Genomic DNA, 22,379 nt, shown 5'->3' with positions numbered 1-22,379 from the left:
CCCATTTTATATTGTTTTTAATTAAAATATTTCTTTATTAAACACCAAATGGGGTCACATTGATCCATGAACATTTTCGAGAAACAAAAGTAGGGTGATTAATAATGTCCTTAAATAGCCGTGCATTGATGCTGAAAGGCAGATGCTCTTGCTGACACACAGATGTGTGTATTCTCGCTCTATGAAAGGAGGGTATTTGTTAAAAAAAACTGTTTTTTTTGTTGTTGATAGAATGTAATTGTTGGGTGCACATGATGGTTTTTACCCCCTCTGAAACACTTGTAAGAACTCTGGCAAAGATGAAAGCATGCTACTGCGCTCATGCGGCTCAAAGAATTGCCAGATGACAAAAACGTGGCTTGTGCTTGCGGGAACAAAGCCGCAATGTGGAGATCAGCATAAGAGAGGAATGGCCATGACATGAGGCCATGCGTAGCCAGTAGGTGCCGCTATAACACACCTCTTTTACACCGGCTCCTCACGAGGGTCGCGGGAGTGCTGGAGCCTATCCCAGCTGTCATCGGGCAGGAGGCGGGGTACACCCTGAACCGGTCACCAGCCAATCGCAGGACACTTATAAACAAACAACCATTTGCACTAACATTCACACCTACGGGCAATTTAGAGTCAATTAACCTACCATGCATGTTTTTGGGATGTGGGAGGAAACCGGAGTGCCCGGAGAAACCCCACGCAGGCACGGGGAGAACATGCAAACTCCACACAGGCGGGGCCGGGGATTGAACCCCGCTCCTCAGAACTGTGAGGCAGACGCTCTAACCAGTCACCCACCGTGCCACCCAATTGTCACCATCTGAAGTATTTAAGTATTTATATTTTAATCACGCATCATCTGACAGCGGGATGCCAGGTTGCTGTGTAAGAGGAAGTTACAGCTCTGATGTGGTAAATTTGTGGATTCTCTGTGTAAAAGAGGCTTTTTTTTAGCACATGTGGCGCTAGCACCTGTAATCGTCAGACAATAGTTTAGGCATAAATAACCTATTAAAAACATACATACATGAAAAAAAACATTGAAGCTACGAGGGTCTGCTGTGGCAAAAATATTATTCTGTGCCCGATTCCTCTTACTTTCACTCCGTACTCTCCTCGACGCCTCTCAGGGCTCTCACATGTCTATCCATTAACATTTATGAAGCACTCCGTTTCGTCATTAATATTTCATAAAGTCGCGCTTCTGTGACCCCACAGACTGCGGTGGATTACATAACAGCCTCTCTCAGACGCCTCTATACACGCACTGAACATAACAATATGGACAGAAACATTGATCTGTCAATTAATCAGAGGTTGGATTCCGTCCCAATCTTAATCTCAGCAAGACATTTTCTACAATTGAAGGAGTCTTATTTTGTGGGAAGTTTAGAGTAGGCGCTTTTTCAAGGGATGTTTGTCCTCTTACTGTCACAGAAGTCAACTCCAGCTGCATAGGTGTGAGTGCGTGCAACCTGGATTGGTCGCCAGTCAATCGCAGAGCACATATTGAAAAACAACCATTCATACCCATGCACTTACAGTATTTACAGTTTAATCTTCAATGAACTTAACATGCATGTTTTTGGAATGTGGGAGGAAGTACCCAGGGAAAACCCATGCAAGTGCAGGGAGCGCGAGCAAATTCCAGATTCGAACCCGGACTGTGAGCCAGACTTGCAGGACATTGTTGAATCATGCTGCCATTGGTGCGCAAGGTACAGTGCAGTGGAAAAAGGGCAAGGTGAATAGCAAAACAAACAAACAAACAAACAAACAAACAAACAAAACAAGTCTTTGGTCAAGTGAAACAAGCAGAAGTAAGGAAGTTGAGACAGCAAGTGACGTTAACGGGTCCTGTGTCCCAGGTAATCCCGCGAGCGGCCAGGAGTTAACACTCACTAAAATAGACCTCCTTGTGTGTATATATTTTCAGCCTCACAAATCTGGTGAGGATCTGCGAGACACGGGAGACATCCGTGGTCCTCCCGTGTCCCTGGCCTTGAACTTCTTTTTTTTTTATCATCTCCGAGGGTTTTATTTGTAGCAATTGCACGGCGGGCCAAATTAAACTCTCCCACGGGCTGCTGTTGCAAAGTCCACTTTCTCTGTTGCAAATTTATTTTTTGCGACCTTATCCCTAAATCACCCTTTCCTTCTTATTCCAGCCCTTTCCATTCACACGTGGGTTCATTGTTGTCCGTGTCAGCCACTCATGGGGTAGTTAGCCAACATGCAGGCCTTTAAGTATGCCACCAAACTATATAAAACCCTTTATTTTATTTTATTTTATTTTTTTTTATATTTGGTGGGCAAGAATATGCTCTATGTGCCCCCACAAGTCGAAACACAGTATTACTCGTATCCCAAGGCACCACTGTATGGGTAAAATCAAACTCCAATGTAATTTTATAGTTCTCCTGTCCAGGCTGATTTCATCCTGTTCCCTTTTCACTCCGTCCATCCCCTCGCAAAACTCTTTCCCGTATGACTACAAGGGATGGGAATTGATAAGATTTGTATGATTCGGATTCCATTGTCGATCATGCTTAACGATTCGATTCTCTCATCTATTAACACATTTGTAGTTTGGGGGAGAAAAAGCATCCAGGGGACTTTAAAGAGATACAAAAATAAATGAATGAAATAAAATTAAAACATACCCACTGGAGATTTTATCCAGGCTTCTCGTTTTAATATATAAACGTTATAATCGAAGAAAAACGACTAATGTCCACTCGGACTTGATGTCCCCCGCCTCCCCTGGAACATGAGCAAAGTTCTGTCGGAGGTGGGAGTTGAAACTCCTTCTGACAGGGGATTCTGCAAGACGTTCCCAGCAGACCCTCACAATATGTTTGGGCCTGCCACGTCGGACTGGCACCTTCCCCCACCATCGGAGCCAACTCACCACCAGGTGGTGATCAGTTGACAGCTCCGCCCCTCTCTTCACCCGAGTGTCCAAGACATGCGGACGCAAGTCCGATGACACGACCACAAAGTCGATCATCGAACTGCGACCTAGGGTGTCAGGTGCACGTGTGGACACCGTTATGCTTAAACATGGTGTTCGTTATGAACAATCCGTGATGAGCACAGAAGTTCCATAACAGAACACCGCTCGGGTTCTGATTGGGGGGGGGGGGCGTTCCTCCCAATCACGCCCTTCCAGGTCTCACTGTCATGCCCACGTGAGAATTGAAGTCCCCCAGCAGAATGATGGAGTCCCCAGCGGGAGCGCTCTCCAGCACCCCCTCCAAGGACTCCATAAAGGGTGGGTACTCTGAACTGCTGTTTGGTGCATAGGCACAAACAACAGTCAGGACCTGTCCCCCCCACCCAAAGGCGGAGGGAGGCTACCCTCTCGTCCACCGGGGTGAACCCCAACATACAGGCGCCGAGCCGGGGGGGCAATAAGTATACCCACACCTGCTCGGCGCCTCTCACCGTGGGCAACTCCGGAGTGGAAGAGAGTCCAACCCCTCTCAAGAGGACTGGTACCAGAGCCCAAGCTGTGTGCGGAGGCGGAACTTCTCGACCTCATACACCAGCTCGGGCTCCTTCCCTGCCAGAGAGGTGACATGCCACGTCCCTAGAGCCAGTTTCTGTACCCAGGGATCGGATCACCAAGGTCCCTGCCTTCGGCCACCGCCCAGCTCGCACTGCACCGACCCCTATGGCCTCTCCCACAGGTGGTGAGCCCATGGGAAACAGGACCCACGTTAGCCTTTCGGGCTGTGCCAGGCCGGGGCCCATGGGTGCAGACCCAGCCACCAGGCGCTTGCCTTCGAGCCCCACCTCTAGGCCTGGCTCCAAAGGGGGGCCCCGGTGATCCACAAGGGAAAACTGAGTCAATAGGTTGTCGTCATCATAAGGGGTCTTTGAGCCGTGCTTTGTCTGGTCCCTCACCTTGGACCTGTTTGTCATGGGTGACCCTGCCAGGGGCATAAACCCCAGACAACTTAGCTCCTAGGATCACTGGGACACACAAACCCCTCCACCACGATAAGGTGACGGCTTCCAGGAGGGGAAAGTTCAGCGTGTACACAACAAACTCAGCGGTAATGGATTTTTTTGGATGTTGGTAGAGACCAAATGCTATCCGGGAAGAGACTGAGAGCAAAGTGCAGCACAGTGGAGACCTGCAGTGGAGAGAGCAACAAGGTAAGCTATCATTAGAATCATGCTTGTTGCTGTGCCTTAGCTTTCAATAAATTAGAATACTGGAGGGGAGTTCATTGTATTTCAGCATTGCAATTCCATAAGTAAATCTCAAATAGATTCATTGTGTTTTTCAATAAATAAGATTCTGATTTCCAAATTCTTTTGTAACATTCTAATTTCTCTTAGATGGTAAAATGTGGGTTTTCGTTAGCTGTAAGCTAATATCAACATAATAGATGAAATCATAAAATAGTTTACTCTCTGTAGTGAATCTGGGTTTTTTAATTGAACAACAGAAATACATGAGGTTTTCAAAATCAAATTTATTGAGAAGCACCTGGATTATACTCCAGAGATTCGACACTTTGGCCTCAGTCTCCTGTCAGATAAAATTGGTCTCTTACCACGCTCAACAATACGGGAAATCATCGTTCTCCATTGTTTCGGGTTGTAAGCACACCTCATTCTGACTAATATGTCTAATGTCGCATGGATTTCACAATTGCAAAAAACACCATTAGTTACTTCCACATAAAAAAGTGTTTTTTGCACAATCCTGCTAAAAACATGTCTGAATATCCAGCCATCCATGGAATTTATTCAGTGATCCCGAAGCCAGACCAAAGGGTGACAGTTTGTTTTAAATTCAATAGATGTTATTGAAGCTAATAAATTGTCCCGGATAAGTGGAAGGATGTGAAGAGCCACAGAGGAGCGCTTTTCCCAGTGGTTACACCTGGTTGTTCATTGTTGTCACAGCGCAATCTGAGGCATGTGACTGGCTGTGATGCAAAACCTAGTGCTGACCCATATAATGCTGGCTATAGATTACAAGGCTGCAGACCTAAGGATCAGGTTCACATGCTGTTGGGGCTGCTGAGGATGTCTGCACATCACTGTGCATCTGCACACAATGAGTCAACAAACAGACGCACCACAAGCTTTCCTGAAGGCGACTGCTGACCTAACCTGATCATACCTTTCATTTAGGTGACACTTTATGAAGACGGGGCGAAGGGCAGCTTATTGGAGACTGTGGAGTTGATTTGTACTCCAATCTCCATGCTGCTGCTCTCAGCATCCTTATTTAAGGTAGAGCTAAAGGGTAAGGTAACGGGTCTGTTTATTTTTATGGCTGTTCGTAAGGAATCAAAATGTTATCTTGGAGGAGATGAAGGGTAAAAGTGCAGCGTAGTGAAGTAAAGGCATAGCAACAGGGTTTGATTACATGAGCATTTCTAAAAGACAGACATAAACGCAGAAGGCTGTGCATGCAAAACAAATGACTTTCCTATTCCACTTCTTGGTATTCCCATGGAAAAACATCCATATTCCCAGTAGCGAGAAGCAGATGGATCTCAGTGAGAGAAAGAAAGCTAGAGAAAGAGGGGAGCGAGCGCGAGAGTGATGCATTCGGGTGCAGTGCGGCCGCAGTGCAGTAAGTGGAGAGGAGGCACATGTGCACCAACGTGCACGCAGCGTAAATGACAAATCCCGGACTCATAACATGGATTACCACAATACTGGCAGTTAGAAATTGTGACATAATATACCTGCTGTTCGTGTGCATTAACATAGCTTTGTGAGTTTAGAAAAACGCGTGTATATATATCACACCGATTTGACTTCAGTGTCCCAGACACCCAAACAAGTCTAAATTTATCTGCACCTGAACCTTAACTGACCTTAACATTGAACTTCGCTAACATGCAAGCTCGTTAGCATCCAGAATGGCCCACACAGCAACCACAGCAGCTAGAAAGTTAGCTGAACCTGTTTATTTTCCACAAAATGCGTTATAACAGTTAGTAAAGACCGATTTGCCTGTTATTTGTTTGTTTTGTTTTAAATATTTATCACAGCTATAAATCAAGCTAGCCTGATTGGCCTAAATGGCAACCACAACAGCTGACAAGTGAATTAGCAACACTAGGCTGCTTTTAAAACAGAAACAATTACCATTCCATTAAAAAGAAACACCACAATAAAGGGAAGCTTTAGAAGTGTTATATTAGGGTGTCCCCTCCGTCCACAAATAAAAACGCAACTCCTTTGTAGCTTTACTTGTAGTCATATACCTAAATTGTTCAACTATCAGAATCAGAATCGGTTTCTTGCCATTGTCAGTGAAAGATACATTCACAACATTTTTCTCAATCCGATGGTGCAAAATTACCATTGTTCTGCTGTGGTTTTTACCCCTATTCCCCTTGTCTGTTCCGCTCCTCTGTCAGTCCCCTCTTACCCTTTTCTGTCCGGCTGCATTTTTAATAACATTTCAATATTAAAAAAATAAACACAGGAGTATTTCAAACTCCCCCGTTACACAGCATAACAGGCATACAGATCCATCGTTTCATGCAGCTGAACAGGACAGGTAGTAAGTAAGAAAGTAAATCAATTAAGTGTTGTATGTGCTAATAAAATACTAATTTGCCTCATTCCTTTTTTTCTTGTTTTATCACTGGCAACAGGCGAGCTAAGAATAGTAACTTCAGCAGTTGGTAAATTAGCTGGACTTTTATAAAAAAAATAAAAATAAAAAAATAAAAATAAACATCTAAAACAAAACAAATATACCATAAAGGGAAAGGGGTGATTTGGTTCATTATGAAAGCTAGTTAGTTCAGACCAATTGGTCTGGTTTTTAGTTTTAATCACACCTCATGCTTGCATCCCATAGTGGCCCAAAATAAAACAAAACAGTAAAAGGTAAAGAAGGATTTAGACACATTATAACAGCTTGTTAAGACCAATTTGGCCGGTTACTAGTTTTTTGTCACAGTTAACAGGCAAGCTAGTTAGCATCCTCACAGGCCCAAATAGGTGGTGAGAAAAAGCTGGCTTTTACAGGCAGAAGAAAAGTTTCTTCTTCTTGTGATGCACCATTCAATTTTATTATGGATATAACGTGGTAGCAGGTAGGGGAAGTAGTGTGAACTGCTAACAGCTTAACACTAATTGCTAGCTAACATGCTATTATTAGCATTTGATAAGTGTTTTTACTCTGTATGTCTGTACTGAGAGTGTAATCTATTTCTATCCTCTATCTTGAGTCATTCATTACAATACTAAATGACAAATGATAGCAGTTATTGTCCTTGTCCCATGTATGCATGATTCATAACGCCTTTGAGGCAAGTGTTGGCCTGGGGAAGCGCAAACAGCATGGGCATCGGAGACTGAAATTAATCTTTTACAAAAGTCTCTCACAGGCTAGCAAGATTTGTACTTTGTGCTGTACAGATAGCAGCTGCTAACTAATTAACGATGAGCTTAATGAAAGTCTGACAGAATCCAATCTAACTAAAACCAAACTATGTAATCGGCTACAAGAAAGGCATGTGATTTCACGCAAAATAAAATAGCAATTTTCTAAAATTGATGCGCTATGACAAAATGATTTAAAATCGTGGAAACAATAAATCATCCACAACTGCCCAAAGACCACATTGTATAGCTATTAGCCATGGCTAGCTATGCTAAACAAACACAAGGTTATTTGCCTGCTTGCACACTGCACTGACGGTAAATTGGTGTTAACAGAGGTCTAATGGTGGAGCCGGGATTTATTGGCCGGTCCCTTTCGGACAGCGCTTGCTGAATTGAAAAAGTGCCGTGTTCAAACAGCTGTTGAGTTGCCCTATTGACATAATGAGATAGTTCAGATTCAATTGCCTGATTTCTAGTTTTAATCACATGTAACAGTTAGCATCCCCACTCGCCCAAATAGCAGCTAGCAACCTAATTAGCTGAACTAGGGTGCTTGCAAAACTGTATAAAGAAAAAATTAAGGATTTAGACGCATTATAACAGCTAGTTAAGACCAATTTGCCTGGTTTCTAGTTTTATTACAGCTATGAGCCGATCTATTTAGCATCACAAATGGTAGAGAGTCAGCTGAACCAAGATGCTTTTAAAACAAATAATTTATTTTTCATCCATCCATTTTCTGAGCCGCTTCTCCTCACTAGGGTCGTAGGCGTGCTGGAGCCTATCCCAGCTATCATCGGGCAGGAGGCGGGGTACACCCTGAACTGGTTGCCAGTCAATCGCAGGACACGTACAAACAACCAACCAGTCTCACTCACATTCACACCTACAGGCAATTTTAGAGTTATCAATTAACCTACCATGCATGTTTTTGGGATGTGGGAGGAAACCGGAGTGCCCGGAGAAAACCCACGCAAGCACGGAGAGAACTTGCGAACTCCACACAGGCGGGGCCGGGGATTGAACCCCGGTCCTCAGAACTGTGAGGTAGACGCTCTAACCATTCTACACCGTGCCGCCAATATATTTTTCACTGGGGGGGGGGGGGGGGGAAACGATAGTAAAAGGGAGGATTAAACATCTCATTATGACTTATTTGTCTGGTTTGTTTAATTATAGTTAATAACCACTAGCTAGTCCTGCCAATTAGCAACAACAAGTTATTTGACTGAACTACACTGCTTTTATTTATTAAAAAAAAAAAAAAAAAAAAAAAAAAAAATTAAATCACCAATTTGTCCTCATTTGCCTTTTTTCCCCTTAAACGCATCACCTCAATTCTGCTGTTAGTGACCTTAATGTGGCTTTAGCTCTCTGGTTCAAGTAAAAAGCAGCGCCTCTGAGATCAAGAAGTGGTTAACAACTGGGCTTTGGGCTTGTTTATCAGTGGGATCATGAGAAATTGCACATTTTGCCATCAACTGGTGGTACTTTTTGGCACATTTTCTAAACCGTGTGACGTTGACCTGGCTAGCTTGGCCTAGTTCTACAGTGGAGTCACGTTACTGGTATGGTGTATCATCCTACCCACGAAACCCTGCATCGGGTCAAGCACACCTCCAAGCATGTCTGTGCCTTGCATGACCCAACGTTAATGCCCCATTTCCAGTGGTGAGAAGTAATGAACAGAAAAATAAATTAAAAAAAATACTTGGTTACTGTTTTCAGCTATCAGTGCATTGCTGGAGTATTTATTATTTCTGACTTTTTACTTTAACTCACAAAATTTGAAAACAGATCTGTATTTAGTATGCCTTTGTCAAAATAGGCTCGTTATTTTTTTGTCAACTTCCATGCATTGTGATGTGACATTTATAAAAAAAATAAATAATAAATAAATATTTTTTTTTTAAAAACAGAAAAGAAAAAGACGTAAAATAGAGAGCGGTAAAGTCAACCGTAGCTGAGATCTTGGGGATAAGGCAAAACAAAAAACGAAAACAGGGACAGCAGTGACATGGAGGAACTTGAACCAGGGCGTATTAACAACCATGACGCAACAGATTCAAAAGATAGAGGAAAGCAAGATATTTCTCATCCATGGCCTTATTTAAGATAAAAAAAAAATTTATGTTGTGGGCTACAAGAATGATTAGCGGAAAATGCATTGTCTTATGCCAGCTGGAAAAAAAATGCAAGCTTTTGGCATTCAAATATTCTCCATCCAATCTAAAAAAACATAACTAAGGTTTTTTTCTCCAGGTGTATTTTGATTACTGTAGATAAGTTAGCATTTTTTGTAAAGTTATTTTGCTAAACTCACGTAGGGCATGTTGCCACTTCATAAATGATTATCCTGTCAGAATGTAGCTTCCAGCAAAGCTGTATCCAGTGATTGCTTTCTTCTCAGTATGAGCACTTTGCAACAGGGAAACCATTTGGTGTGAGTTTTTTTTTGTGTGCCGACTCAAGCAGGCATGGTCTATAATTGACAAGAAAAAAATAATATTTTACTTTTGTACTCAAGTACATTTCAGTTTACACTTTTTTTTTAAATTGAAGAGCCTAATCAATACTTCTATTGCCAGGGTTTTTGTTTGTTTGTTTCCAACACAAGTACACCTTATGCCACTTCTGCCATTTCCGACTCAGGTTTTAACAGACAATATTCGCATTGTTTAGCCCCCTGTCATGTTTGTTAATGGAATATTCCACTGATGCTGGTACAGTCATCTTGCAAGGTTTAATAAAACATCTGACTCCCAAAGTTGACACTTTGCAACACAGCAGTCAAGTAGTTATTTTTCAACTAAAACGTGCTTTTTTTTTTTTTTTTTTTTTTTAAACAATAAAGACCAGTTTCTAGTCAAAAGCCTCTCTCCTCCCATGTGTGTGCAGCAGGCTACAGACAAGGACTTGCACCCAACTGCAAAGGGTTTACTAAGGACAAAATAGAACATCGTTGCCACTAACATATCTCTACAATGGAGTTGCTAAAAGAAATGAAAGTCACATTTGGGCTTTTTTTTTTTCCGAAGAATGATGATGAAACAATGTGGCGTTATACTGAGCTATAATGTACTGTGGTCCACACAGTTTTGTGTGTACAGCATCAGAAAAAAAATCATTATTTATTTTATTTTTTTCCTGAATGAATTTATGATTGCGAAAAGGGGCGTGCGTAAAAATAAAAAACAAACTTGTCTGTACAGAGTGTGTATTTAAACAGTTTGTTTGGGTGGGGCTTATTTTGCAGTATTGGGAACCGTGCTTATGATCTGTAACATTTGAGGTCAAAAGTCAAAAAGAGGATTCAGCAGAAAATGGCAGTACATAAATAATACATTTTCTTTGTTTAACCAGGTAAGGTAATTGAGAATAGTTACTCAAGGACACTTTGCCAGTGGAGAGTTGGACTGGGGATTTGAACTGCTGACGCTTCAGTCAGTGGATGACCCACTCTACCAACTGAGCCAGACCCACCCGAAGGGCAATCTAGTATCAATTAACCTGCCGAATACTTTGTCTAAAGTCATCTCCAGCCACTCGTATTGCGGTAGAAAATGGATGGGTGGATTAAAATGCTTGAGAATGTTTTATATTTTGAATGTTATTTTTAACACTGTGATTCCTGTAATGTTTTACTTCAAAGTGCCAGCAGAATTATTCATTATTTATCATGTTAAGAATTGTCAGCTAAACTTGATCTGCGAGCCACATCCAGTAAATGAGGCACATGTGACTCGCAAGCCATAGGTTCCCAACCCCTAAACTGAAACAATGTACAAGAAAAGCAAAAGTATTGGAGAAGTCATAAAAAGAAATTATCTGGACATTCTGAACTCCAGTTGCAATGAGCCGACTAATGCGCTCTATTTTGCCATCATTGTGTCAATAAATGATTAATCAGCAATCAAGACCACTTAATTGACCCAGTTCTTAAATCAATCAATCAATCAAATAATTTCATGGATTGGTCGAAGGAGAGCGACAGTTCAGTCATTCTCTTACAAAAGCAGCCATCTTGGACTTTGAAAAAGAAAGCCAATAGAACCCAAATAACAGTTCAAAATACACAAGCAATCCATTGATATATATATTGCTATTAATATTGTATATATACACAATATTAATAGCAAACACCCACACTGGCACAAAGTTAAAACGCCTTCAAGTTCAATCAGATCTTTATCAAACCTCCTATAGAAACTGTGATGGAATCCAGGTAGATCAATCGGTAGGAATGTGGTCAGTTCTATACAACGAGCTTCAAAGAAAACTATTGCCACAAGTGTTTGCATACTTTTAATAGGAACGACGACGTGTTCATAAAAGACGTCTATAAATAAGATTTTGCACCTTGCAGGCTGAGCTCAAGCAAGGGGACAGAGTGTGACAAGTGGATGTCACACTCCAGTTAATTCTTTATGTATTTAGACATAAGAATATTAGATACCTTTTATTAAGACACCTGGGAACTGTTTTAAATTGTGAACTTGAACATTGTCTCTTCACCATTTTCAAGCAGGATCGTTTGACACCCCTCCACACAAAAAATGAGGCAGGTAAAACTGCTGTGCTTGGCAAAGAAACCCTTTTATAGTCCTCTCGCATGAACATGTATGCCCTAAAAACATGACTGATGAGGTTTTGGATTCTTTGCCACAGCCATACACACACAATTATACAAGCTCCAACATATTTAGTGCGAAGTCTTTCTGGTTAGTACACAATGTACGGAAGGAACTATTATTATGATTTAGCGTTAGCATAGCGATGAAAGCTGTGCACGCCGCTCTAGACCGGCTGCTCAGTACATAAAAAATAATACTAAGAAAGCACCACGTCACACAAAACGTCAGCAAATCTTGCAAGACTTCTGCTCAGTGAACAACCAAACAAGTATGAACTCTCTCCATTAGTGTAGATCACATTTTTCTCTCTGGCCTTGTTCCACAGCACATGCACCCTGCGCATCTCACAGTTGGCGCTCGCTCATCTAATACGTGTTTTTCTGGCCACACTGCTGCGTACAATACGACTCTATCAACAATAACGAGAAGGCCACCGCAGATTTATACGTAACCGTAGGCTGCATCACGTGAGACAAAACATCGACAAGTGACTTCATTCAGCTCTGTGCACATCTAAAGAAGGGGTGGGCGAACCTTTGCAAACTACCTGATTTTTAGCTATAAAAAACAATGTTAATGTAAATTAAGAAAACTAGTTTTAATAACAAATCATGTGTATTATAATTAATGCAATTATAATCAACAAATTCCTTTTTTTTTTTTTTTTAAATTTACCTTTATCTGGATCACATCCTTATTTGCCTGCTGAGTTCACAAAAATGCATTGAAAAAAGCGCAAGCACCCGTTTAATCCTCAGCTGCTTGAGCCTTTTGATTCCAGCAGGGTTCACATGACACTTTTATACAGTGGTGTTTGTCACACTTAAATGCTTCCCATCATCAAATACATTTAAATATCAGTCAAAGACAACACAAGTAATCACAAAATGCAGATTTTCAAAAGTTTTTTTATTATTACGGGAGAAAAAAAAACTCCAAACCTACATGGCCCTGTGTGAAAAAGTGATCGCCTCCTAAACCCACCTTGGGCCACCTTTAGCAGCAACAAGTGCAATCAAGCGTTTGCGATTAACTTGCAATGAGTCTCTTACAGCGCTGTGGAGGAATTTTTGCCCACTCATCTTTGCAGAATTGCTGTAATTCAGCCACATCGGAGGGTTTTTGAGCATGAACCGTGTTTTTAAGTCATGCCACAGCATCTCAATAGGATTCAGCTCATGGGCTTTGACTAGGCCATTCCAAATTCTTCATTTTGTTTTTCTTCAGCCAGCTTCATTGTCCTGCTACAGAACCCAAGTTCATTTCAGCTTGAGGTCACGAACAGATGGCCGGACATTCTCCTTCAGAATTTTTTGGTAGACAGCAAAATTCCTGGTTCCATTTATCACAGCAAGTCTTCCTGGTCCTGGGGCAGCAAAAAAGCCCCAGACCATCACACTACCACCACTATATTTTACTGTTGGTATGATGTTCTTTTTCTGAAATGTGCTGTTACTTTTACGCCAGATGTAATTGGACACACATTTTCCAAAAAGTTCAACTTTTGTCTCTTCAGACCAGAGTATTTTCCTAAAGGTCTTGGGGATCATCAAGATGTCTGCTGGCAAAATCGAGACAAGCTTTAATGTTCTTTTTGCTCAGCAGTGGTTTTTGTCTTGGAACTCTGCCATGCAGGCCATTTCTGCCCAGTCTCTTTCTTTCTTATAGCGGAGTCATGAACACTGACCTTAACTGAGGCAGGTGAGGCCTGCAGTTCTTTGGATGTTCTTGTTGGGTCTTTTGTGACTTCTTGGATGAGTGAAAAGCTTTAGAAAGGACTTCATAACCTTTCCCACACTGATAGAAAGCAATTGAGATCTCTCTCATTTACTCCGGAATTTCTTTAGATCTCGGCATGATGTGTAAGTCTACTTTACTTTATCAGGCAGATCCTATTTAAGTGATTAATTGATTGATTGAGAACCGGTGTGGCAGTATGAGGCCTGGGTGTGGTTCGAGAAATTGAACTTTTTTTCCTCCCTTAATAAAAAACATTTAAAAACTGCATTTTGTGCTTACTTGTGTTGTTTTTGACTAATATTTAAAAATAATTTTAATGATGGAAAACATTTAAGTGTGCCAAACGTGCAAAAAAAAAAAAAATCAGGAATGTGTCAAACACTTTTACACACCACTGTAACTGTGCATGGACACACGAATGCACGGTGTAAGAGAGAGAGAGAGAGAGAGAGAGAGAGAGAGAGAGAGAGAGAGAGCGAGAGATATGAGCGAGATAAGGAGGACTATAGATTGTGTTGATGTGAGACGAGACAGACACCCAAACCTACAAACACACACACTTGGATAAGACAAGCAAAAACACACCTTTTCGTTTCACCCTCAATCATGTTTGTGTGCAAATACATCCCACCAGTCGGAAATAGGTTACCTTCACACTGGATCATGGCTGCGGTGTGTGTGTGTGAGAGAGCGCTTTATTCGAGTCTAGTCTCCAGGCAACCTTTAAATTCTGTGGAACCTCCATTCTCGGACACTTTAAAAGGTCCTAAAATGGTGCGTTTGCCTTAACTGTTGACCTCATTTCAGCAAGAAAGGATTAATTTTCCAACGTTTGGGAGATGGTGGTGAAAGGAAGAATTTAAGAAGAATATCCAAGTAAGGTGATTCATTCAAAGCGGTGGTACTTTAGTCCAGTGTGAAGCGTTTCAGTGTCACGATAATCGGAGATGACCACCAGTAGTCATGTGGATGACTGAGCAGAAGTGCTCGTTACTCTTAATTTTGGTAGGTTTCCACTTCTTGTTTTGGTTGCCAGATAATGACTCAGCCAGTTAAGATACACTTATTTTATTTATTGATACATTTATTTTAGATTACATGTCCTTTTTTTATGTGATCCTCTACCATTACGACTTTGTAATGACGTTATTCCGGTAAAATTATAACCGTTTGTTGAAACATTTCAACTTAATACAAGTGACCTCAATGGGAAATTTTGTTTTGAAATCCATGCAAAATGGGAGGTTGTCCAGTGTCACGGAACATGTGTTGGAGTTTAAGGTTCCACGGTAAATGTCGTCTGTCGTCCAGACAAAGAAAGAAAAGGAAGTCAAGCATGTAAACAATCTGTTTACAAGAGTGCATAATGCTACGTTTGCATTGCATTCGTGCTCACGAGTGTGTGCGCTCATGTGACAACTTGTGCCAGGATGCATCAGGGTGCTTGTCACTGCGTCTGCGTGCTGACAAAGCAGCAGTTGACAGTCAGCAAATATTTCATCAAGAGGAACTGGATTGCTCCCACTTCAGCTTGAAGCCATCTGCAAGCGAAAACCACAAAAGCGCATGAACGCGGAAGCCGAGAGATTAGTGCAGACACTATTGGATCCATTTGGACCCTCGACGGGCACAAGGAGCCCGTATTTTGAAGAGCATTGTTGAAGTGGAGCTATTCAGTATTGCTTCTAATGTTTGTGATTTGTGCAGCACTAGAAAGAACCATTAAGCTTTAGCATTATGCTATCTTTGTAACTTTTATCATTGTGCTGACCAACTTCATGACTAGAAAGCAGTGTATGCATGCATTTGATAGTACGACTATTTCCACAAAATGGTTGCCTGGCGCATCATCCACTTTACTTACCTGTTATGATCCCTTGTAAAAATTGAAAACCGAAAAAAAAGAAGGGATGAAACATAACCTTATTTTTGCCTTACACATTTTTAAAATTAAAACTTTTTATAGTAAAACACACAGTGCTACCTATATTTATTTTTAGTAATTTTTTAAAAATTGTTTAACATGCAGTGGGTCACACTGACACGAAAAATGTTTAGGGTTGATCTCTGAGCCGATTTTAACTTGGTTGCAAACCAATACAGCAGCACCCATCCAACCATGTTAACAGTCTCAGGTGAATTCAAGTGTGGAGTCCTGTAAATGAGTATTAATTAACCCTCAGCTTAAATTGTGGGTCAAATTGATAAAAGTGAAAAGTTTAAAACAAAGAAAATGTGATACTTCTAGTGACCTAATTTTTCTTTTTTCATTTTATATTTTTTAATGATTTAATTTTTTTTTTAAATTTACCAATGAACATTTTGAGGGTACCAAAGAAACCAACATAACAGGAGCGTTAAAAAACGCAGCCTTTGGGGAATAAAAACAAAACAGGTGGCAAATGTAATTCATGTTCATAGACGTTTAGTGCTAACTGCCGAGTCCATTTGAACTCTGTTGCTATCCAAAACAGCAGCTCCTGTCAGAGCAGGTAAACAGTCTTGCAGATGAACTCAAGTGTAAAAAAACAACAACAACAAAAAAAGTTTAAAACAGTCCACATTTAACCTTTTTTTATTTTTTTTTATAAATTTTTTTTTACTCCTATTTTTGTCTTCTTTTACTTAATTTTTAAAATATCACTTGTTGTCCTTTATTTATGGGCTTAGTTTAGATTACTAAGAATCCATCGGGTGAAAGTGACCCATAAAAATCGGATGGTTAAAGATGATCTTGTCTTACGTGGAGACGACATCTTCATTGACTATTAGCCCTCCGGTAAACTCTGACATATCATTGCTCGCCAACTTTATGTGCTTCTTGACATTCCTCCATACTAACCCTTTTTTTTGTTTTAAAATGTAATAGTTTCACACTTGATATCAACTGCAATATACATGTAGTAATGTTTGGTATGAATCCAAAATTATTTTGTCACCTAGTACATCATCCAATCCAGCAACCTAGCAAATGCAATTACCCAAGTACATAGATTCACTAACATGTAAAAATTGCCTGAGTCCTTTGAAACTCTGTTGCTGCCCAAAACAGCAGCACCAGTTGGGGGAGGGGAAGAAAAAAAAAACTCGGGTGAAGCATTTTTAAATATCGGTCTCACTTGAAATCAATAATAGAATTATTGCTTGGGATGACGAAACACCTCATCTCTTCTACAGTTGAGTAAATATAAGCATCCAGAGAGACTTTTTTTTTTTTTTGCAGAAATACAGTGAAAAAGCACAACTCACCAAAAAGGGCCAGAAAGCTTCATTAATGTCGTCGAGACCGTTATCGTGCGAGCTGTGGTTCAGTACCTGCACGCACACGCGCACAAAAAAAAATAATAATAAATAAAAAAAAAAAAAAAAAAAAAAAAAAAAAAGGTAAGACAACAGACAGACAACACAAGGCTTCCAAGCTTTTGCAGTGCAGTCACTGTAATGCAGCAGTTGGCACGCAAAACATAACCACTCTCCAGCCAATTATCTCCATAAAACACACACACACACACACACAGCATAGATAACATCCACTTTATCAGTTTAAATTATTCGCCATTATTGCCATTTATCCACATCCAAATGCCTAATAACACCACTTTGTTGCGTCCACCTGTCACCTAAGTGGTTAAGTTGCTAACGAAGATAAAGAGACTGCGGCTAATTACACAGCTAATCCCCTACAGTTCAGTGTCAATGTCATTAAAAAGAGTAAAAGGTAGCAGCTAAACTCTCCTCACATTAAATGTTTTTGTACAGAGAATGCAGTCCTCTCGTCCCCCCGCCTCCTTCCTCCACCCACTGCACCAGCAACCTGAGATGCTGCAGCCGCCGGCAGGAGCCTCAAGAGCGGCTACAAAATGCTTCATAACAACTCCCCACCACCACCACCACCCTTTCCGCCTCCCCGCGGCTCAACGAAGCCAGTCGAGCCGGACACCGGGCTCACCTCACCGGGTCGTTTCAAGCAGCAGCCTCCGTGCTGGTGTCGTGTGTGCGTCCGTCGAGAAAGCTGCTCTGCTCCGCTCTCACGTCGCGCAGGCTCCGACCGCCCGCGACTTGCAAGTGCAAAGCAAGGCTTTCAAATGCGCCTTTAAAGTAATGTCGGAACAAGCGTACGTCGCGTTGACTTCCGTCAACGTCACTGGTGCTTTGCATAAAACAGGGCGGGGCCTGCTCACTCCCAGCTGCTCGAGGAGCACAAACAAGCTTTGAAGAACGTTTCTGCTCTGTTGTCGACCCTCCACGAGCGTCAAAAAAGCAAATTATGACAAACAAAAAGTACAAATTTGAAGCAACGCATTCAAGGAAATAATATATCTTTTTTAATCTACACACAGTTAATTAACTTTCACAGGCAAATACTATACTATAGATAACTATTAAAAGAGAAGTCATTTTGCCTGAGGAAAGGGAGGAAAACATCAGCACAGCACTGTGCACTCGAATGGAAAAGATAGTGATGCCTTAATATAGGAGTTTAATTACTTTGTTCCGTGACCGCGCTCGTCACTCAAAACACTTCAAATCATCTTCCTCAACTGAAATTAATGGAAATGCCATGAATCCATTCCAGCCCCCATCACCTCCAAAAAAACTAAAATGTTTGTAATATGTTTTTAAATCACAAAAATTGCACTCTGCAATAATGAACTTAAAAAAACACACAGTGATGACATAATTAAATAGAATGTAAAGAAATTAGTTTTTGCCACATTTTTTTCCTTCAATTCAATGGACATTGTGTTGTTCCTTCTGATGTGCATGCCTTGGCCACCTGGGGGCAGTATAATAAACATACGGCTATACTGTACATGGAACCGCTCAACACTCCTCAGTAAACTGCAGTAACTAGGTGTTCTTCACAGAGGATAAAGAATAGATGTCTGTGAGTATTGATAAATTATCTGTCGACATGTGTTGTCCACCATTTATGTTAACTGTTTGTTGTGTAAGGGGTTATAACATGGCAGCGATGCTATTTGTTAGACCTTAAATGGCATTTTTCGTCACGTTAGCATTAAGCTAGCAGACTTTAAGGCAAAGTTATGTGGTTGTTTTAAATAACATGTCATTGTCCGTTTTATGTTTAGTTTGACAGTATACTTGAACTGGGAGTTACGAACAAATTTGAAACCTTTTTTTTAATTAGAATTGTTTACTATCTGCCAAATTGGCACTTGTTTTTAAGAGTTAAGTTCACTGCCACCTTAAAGCGGCGGCATCTCAAATGTTTGCTCGCAAGTCAAAGCAAAAGAAAACGGCAGAATAACAGCTTCTTGAAAAACCTGACTCACTCGTTTATCAAGTCGCCACTGTATATGTACTATATGCGTGTGAGTGTACATATACCGTACTGTGTAAGAGTCTTAGGTCACCACTACCTTTGTTTTTATTTGCCTTTTTTCACAGTATTTATAACTTTATATAACACAGCAGGTTTACACAAAACTTTGTTTAGGAATAGTGCCTAAAGGAACAGCTAATGACATTTCAACAGCCAATTATATTTCATTACATCCTATTTGGTAATGATCTGGATCAGGGCACAGTATTATTTTTTGAGTCAATATGATGCCATTTGAGCCATCCAACCCTCAGAATCATGGAAGCTTCCATCTGTTCCCATACTCCATTAACCACCAAGTGTGGTGCTTACTAACAAACAGACGGACGGACAAACCCTAATGCAAAGCTGTATGAATTGTTTTCACATTACGAGTTCATCCATGGTGGAGGGCTGTGCATGCTCTACTTAGAGGCACTCCTGTTTTTCCATCATTAATTTGACCTGTACTCCGTTGCTTTCTTTTAATCTTGGAGAAGTAAAAATAAATGAAGTGGTTGCACAAGTCTTCCCATCCTCTGAAACTGTAATGTGGCTGTGTTTGGAACCAATCACATTCAAACCCATGTTAAATGGGAGTCAACACACACACAATTTCCCAAACACGTGAGAAAATGTGATATGATCCGATGAAACTAAGGCTGAACATTTTGGCCATGATTCCAAAAGATATGTGGAACAAAAACAACACTGCTCATCATCAACAGCAAAATGCCTACAGTGAAGCATGATAGTTGCAGCATCAGGCTTTGGGGCCATTTTTCCTCAGCTGTGCCTGGGTTCTTGGACAAGGTGAGAGGATTATGAACAGTTTGAAACTGCAGTCAGTGTTAGCACACAACCAGGGTTCTTCAAGGAAGCAAACAAAACATGTCAAGAAAAGCCTACTAGAGCACCTGAATTTAAATTTGGTGTTAATCAGAGGCACTTTAAATGCTGACACGTGTGTGCTGACTACCATTTAACATGTCTTAATATGATTATTTACCGTAATTCTGAACATTTATGAGAGGGCGTGCACACTTGTGCAATGACATTAGTTACATCAATGGTAGATTAATGATAAAGACAATAACACTACAATTAGCATTTTATCTCTTTTTAGTCTATCAGCATTATGTACATGTTATTATACCCATCAGACACTTGGGCGCGACTGTTCTCACTGTCAGCTGACTTCTGTTTTCTTTGTTCTGGCTACACCAACAACACAAAATATTTGGTGAAAAAAAGAAAAGTATTTCACAATTATCTGCAGCAGGCCTCTGCTATGTGAAGTCAAGCGAGTGCAGGCAACAATGTCGTACTATCGTCACCAGTCCACAATTGACATATTGTTGGCTACGCAATTAAATCAGCTCCTTACTCATGACTACTGTCATTGCGCCTGCTGACAATAAATTACTCTTCTTGTTCAACAGTGCAAACTTTTGTCGAGGTATTTTTTTATAGTATTATTATCATTATGTTGCTCAAACACTGCAACTGTGTTTTCACTTCTACTGTAAACCTGTGCCTCGCTCATGTGAGCAATATTCTTTGGATTAAAGAAAACTGATGCAAGAGTTGTAGGAGAAACTGAAGCCCTGCTTATCTTACCAGAGCTGTGAAGGGGTATAGGGGATAAACAGCTTCTGGTGGTCTTATGCGACACAATGAGCCCAAAAAAAAAACATCAATTATTTTACAACAGGGGTTCTCCAAACTTCCTATACCCCCATCTTAATGGAGAAATATATATATATATATATATATATATATATATATATATATATATATACACACACATATATATATATATATACACATATACATATATATACATATACACATATATATATATATATATATATATACATATATATATATATACATACATATACATACATATATACACATATATATACATATACATACATATATATATACATACATATACATACATATATACACATATATATACATATATATACACACACATATATATATATATATATACACATACACGCATATATATATATACATATATACACATATACATATATATACACACATATATATATATATATACACATATATATACACACATATATATATATATACACACATATATATATATATATATATATATATATATATATATATATATATATGTATGAATGTTCATGCAATTCTACATAATTTTATTCATGTTATCTGTGTCATTTTAACCACTATTTTATTGTTCAGTGTTCCTGGGGTTTTGACAGGCGCTCCTTTAAAAAAAATCTTGACAGCCGATAAGAGATCAATTTAATAAAGGGGACATTTCACGTAACTATTTCTTCATTTAAATGTTGAGTTAATCCCCGAAGAGATGCTGCTGACCCTTGGCACTCCTGTTTTTTTTGTTTTAATTTAAAAAGACAAGTGAAAGATTATCATTTCAGTTGTACTGTATTGCAATTTTGCAAAACTATATACTGTAAAACACTTTATTGGAGCTATTTATGTGTATATTTAAAAGTTTCCATTTAACTTCATATGACATGCTGCTGAGTCTGGAAGCTTCCTGTACTTTTTGTTACAATTTTGAAACAAAGCTGTCTATTATCTAAAGAGTTAAATAAATAAATAAATAAAAACGTTTCAAACCTGAACAGTTGTTTCATAAACAAAAATAAAGGCTTTTAAATTAAGTGTTGGTGTTTGTATTCAAAAAAATTAACACCAATATTTTCCCTTTCACAGCAAATGAATATCGGCTCCAAATATCGGTTTGCGCCCTCCTTGACTACTAACAATCGGTGAAGAGTAGGAGCCCTGAAAAAACTATCCATCCATCAACAAAATATGCATTTCTATTTACAATTTAAAACTGTTGCTAGGTCTCTTCATAACATGTCTGCTATGTGTTTTTGTCAAACCACCACAGGGATTTAGAATTACAGATCAGATACACCCTATTTCTGCGCTAGGGCGTTGTGACTAGGTGGGCGGAAAGGGAGGTGTGAAACGTGAAAACAGCAGGGTAAAAGCAATTAACGCAATATCACTCATGAAGGCAGCACTTCATACACTTGTCAATTCAGTTCTGCTTACCTGTTGGCTTTGACATGGTACTGTTTTAGACTGTAGTCAAGCAGTTGATCGAAACTGGTGGAACTTCACCTAGCTTAGCTGCCAAATCATGGGTGAAGAAAGTCATATGAGGGTAGTATTATATTAATTTCTCGAATTGTGACGAGAACTCACTCATGGACACATTTTGGGAAAGAGGAAGATCAAAGTTTTACTTGGTGGTTAAA

General features: G+C 40.0%; 1 protein-coding gene across 5 annotated transcripts in view; it reads right to left on the bottom strand.

Annotated features, from left to right (window-relative positions):
* Positions 1–17,818, bottom strand: part of LOC133395397 (solute carrier family 45 member 4) — a 50,687-nt gene extending 32,869 nt beyond the window's left edge. For 2 of the 5 annotated variants that reach the window (XR_009767234.1, XM_061664234.1), the window contains exons 1-2: positions 17,695–17,818; positions 16,995–17,060 (exon numbers count right to left, since the gene is read on the bottom strand). The gene's annotated coding sequence lies outside the window, so the exon portion shown is untranslated. The remainder of the gene's footprint in view (positions 1–16,994; positions 17,061–17,694) is intronic. The other 3 variants (XM_061664236.1, XM_061664237.1, XM_061664238.1) reach the window with 3 other exon arrangements.
* Between the last annotated feature and the right edge of the window lie 4,561 nt (positions 17,819–22,379).

Source organism: Phycodurus eques, chromosome 20, assembly GCF_024500275.1.
Source record: "Phycodurus eques isolate BA_2022a chromosome 20, UOR_Pequ_1.1, whole genome shotgun sequence".
Classification (NCBI taxonomy): domain Eukaryota; kingdom Metazoa; phylum Chordata; class Actinopteri; order Syngnathiformes; family Syngnathidae; genus Phycodurus; species Phycodurus eques.
The sequence above is the reverse complement of the archived record's forward strand: the minus strand, read 5'-3'. Positions and strand labels throughout refer to the sequence as shown.